This window comes from Dromiciops gliroides, chromosome 1 (assembly GCF_019393635.1).
Source record: "Dromiciops gliroides isolate mDroGli1 chromosome 1, mDroGli1.pri, whole genome shotgun sequence".
NCBI lineage: Eukaryota > Metazoa > Chordata > Mammalia > Microbiotheria > Microbiotheriidae > Dromiciops > Dromiciops gliroides.
Window position 1 is genome coordinate 519,818,046 of NC_057861.1, and position 3,617 is coordinate 519,821,662.

The 3,617-nt window shown below is 38.6% G+C and overlaps 1 pseudogene; it reads left to right on the forward strand.

The window, feature by feature from the left end:
- The first annotated feature begins 717 nt into the window (after positions 1–717).
- Positions 718–1,085, forward strand: LOC122736759 (annotated as a pseudogene).
- Positions 1,086–3,617: the final 2,532 nt, after the last annotated feature.

Consider the following 3,617-nt stretch of genomic DNA (forward strand, 5'->3'; position numbering starts at 1 on the left):
TCCCTCCCCTTCCCCCTTCCTAAGGAGGTAAGCAATCAGATATAGGTTATACATGTGCAATTATATAAAACATTACTATATTTGTTGAATAGTTGCTGTCTGTATGGTGGCTAAGATTCTAGCTATACTGTCTAAAAATCTGAGTAGTCTCCAACAAATTAGAAGATTTAGCAAGAGTTTAGACTTTTAAGCATTTATTAAGGATCATAAGAATTTGGTGAGGAGAGAGAAAGAGGCCTAGATGGCTTCATCTATCTATCTAAAGAAGCTGGCATTTCTGCTTCCCTCCACTTGAGGTGGGGGGTGGGAAGTGAGAGCCTCGCTGCTTCTTAGTCCTACAAGCCTCCTGTGAAAACCGGAAACATCCCATTCACTCACAAACAGCTCCAAGCTAATTGGCTGGTAGCTTTGATCCACAGTACCCATGAGCAAATGGAGCAAATGTCACTTCCTCACAAGGAACTGACTTTCCAAGACACATGGTTTGCCCTCAGATGCCTTCTCCTCATGGCAGAGCTTTCCTACAGTATCTGACCAGCAGGGGGCGGCAATCCAACTTTCACATTGTCATTTTGTAGAAGAAAACTTAATTTTTAAAAAAAAACGTCCCTTTTCCTCCGCTCCTTCCCCTCTTCTCCCCCTCCCCCTCCCCTCCTGTCCTTTCCCCTCTCTGTCCCCTTCCCTCCCCTCTTCCCAACCCCTGGCCTAGACGATGCAGTGGTGGAGACTGTGGAGGAGACCACAGAGCCAGCTGAGGCGGACATCACTGGAGCTGTGCCAGGGCATGTTCTCCAAAATGGCCACTGTACTTGACAGGAGAGCTGATGGCTACCAGTGAAGACTATAAACTTCTGGATAATATGAACAAACTGACTAGCTTGAAGTACCTAGAAATGAAAGATGTTGTAGTAAACATAAGTAAAAACCTAAAGGACTTAAACCAGAAATATGCAGCACCTAAGCCTTATCTGGATCGGATCACTTTAACTGAGGAGCAAGTAGCAGCTCTTGAGCAGGCAGCCTACAAGTTGGATGCATATTCAAAGAAACTAGAAGCAAAGTACAAGAAGTTAGAGAGGCGATGAACGCTTCTCCATCACAAAGATGGACTCCAGGAATGACTGTGAGGGGATATCGCGCTTGGACACTTCGACTCCAAAAGGGAAGCTGTCCGGCCGATCCCCGGAGGGTCCTAGCCCCCTTTTGCTTGGATGAGTGACTGGCTTCCCCCTAACGTTCCCCTAAAACTCTGCCCTGACCCCTTCATCTGATCATTGTGTGCCCTGGACCAAGGCTCAGACATCAGGATCAACCCCAGCTGGAGCTGACTCTGGGCTCCCGATTCCTCCCCGCCCCCGCCCCCCATAGGGCTCCTATTTGACTGTTCTGAATGTGCCCCTCCCCCATCCCCCCTGTTCTTGAACTTGGATAATAAATGCTGATTTCTAAAAAAAAAAAGAGAAAAAAATGAAAGAAACTTAAAAAATAGCATGCTTCAGTCTGTTCCTTCCATATCATTTCTTTCTTTGGAGGTGGATAGTATGTTTCATCAATAGTCCTTTGGGATTGTCTTGGATTGTTGAGAATAGTCAACTCATTCACAGTTCTTTATCAGACAATATTGCTTTCTCTATGTAAAATGATCTCTTGGTTCTGCTCACTTTGCTATACATCATTTCATACATGTCTTTCCAGGCCTTTCTGAAGTCATCCTGTTTGTCATTTCATATAGCTCAATAATATTCCATCACCATCTATACCACTGCTTCATGCCTTCACTCATTCTTGGATAATTCATGAAAATTGAGAAAAGAAGACTTACCACATTTAATGGATCTTATTTGAGTAAATTGATATTTTTAATAAAACTCTTACTATTTTCAATTTGTTTTCATGGAAATTTTATTTCCTCTGTTTAAAAAGAAAGGTTTTTAAAGGCCTTTTAAAAGTCTCAAAAGAATTCTGAACATCAAAAAACCTTTAAAATAGAATTTAATAATTTGTGTCAATGAATCAGAAACATCTGGAATAAATACCTAAGAATTAAAAATGGATTCCCATCTTGAGGAAAAATTTCAGAGAGAAACATGTTTTGTATTTCATGGTACTTAGAATTTAAACAAATTTGAAGATGACACCATGCTAAAAGAGGTGACCAGTATTTTGGATATGATAACATCTCAGACTGCTAATGTGGAGGGGCTGTATTGTGAATGGAGACATTGTCCTTGGTGATGGCAGCTTTTCATTTAGCAAGATGAGTCTCATCAGCTATTTGAAGTTTTTCTGGGAAGAGAACTTAGAAAAAAAATGTTTTCTTGACCAGGCAATTAGATTCTGTGATTGCACAAGAATAGGGAATGAGAGGGTTGAAGAGAGCAGTATTAGCCTGCTCCATAATAAGATACCTAAGTGGCAGAGTAGGAAGAACAGTGGGCTTGAAGTGAGGAAGAACTGAGTTCAAATCCAGGATCAGACACATACTAGCTTATATGACCATGGGCAAATCACTTAACCACTGTCTCATTTTCCTCTACTATAAAATTGTGATAATAATAACACTTACTTTACAGAGCTCTTATAAGGATCATATGACATAAATTTGTAAAGTGCTTACCTCAATGCTTGTCACATAGTAGGTGAATAAAAATGTTTATTACCTTATTTTCAGACATTGCTAACTTTAGCTTATCCTTTTCTAGTGGAAGCTAAGGGCTTATAGGGAAAGAAGTACTGTTAAGATTTCAGAGAATGGAAATTCTCAAGGCCTAAGAAGATGAAACAAAAAGAATGAAGTGTGACAATTTAAAAAATACATATACTAGACAAAGAATCAAAACAATAATTATTTTAACTCCTCTAATATAGGAAAGGAGAGACAAGCAGAGACCTTGTATTTTACCAGTTAGCCAAAAACAAAAGAATTTTGAAGAATGATTGATGATGGCCAGGGAGATGGAATAATTAGAAAGCTAAGCATATGGGTAATACCAGAAGGAAAATATACTATTTGCAAAAGAAAATAATAATAAAGCACTTCACAAAAATCCTATAGAAGGAAAAGCAAGAAGTTACAGAAGAAGTAGGCATATTGGACCAAATATATGCTTCTTTCTTTCTTCCTTCCTTTCTTTCTTTTTTTCTTTTCTTTCTTTTTTCTTTTTTCTCTTTCTTTCTTTCTTTCTTTCTTTCTTTCTTTCTTTCTTTCTTTCTTTCTTTCTTTCTTTCTTTCTTTCTTTCTTTCTTTCTTTCTTTCTTTCTTTCTTTCCTTCCTTCCTTCCTTCCTTCCTTCCTTCCTTCCTTCCTTCCTTCCTTCCTTCCTTCCTTCCTTCCTTCTGATATATCTTCTATGCTGACAACTATGGCTTATACATAGTAGCTGTTTAATAACTATTTTTGATTGATAGATCTACAAAAATCCCATTTTTATTTGCCTCAACTCCATTATTTTCCCCAAAAAAAGTCCCATTAGTACTATTAGAATGGTACTTTTTCCAGTTCAATATCCTATTCTTGGAGATGCTTTCCTTAGTAGTCAAAGCTTTTAAACCTTTCTCTTTAAAATTTATAATCCTGCATTTTCTCAGCACAATCTTTTTCTTTTCTGGGGGGGGGGC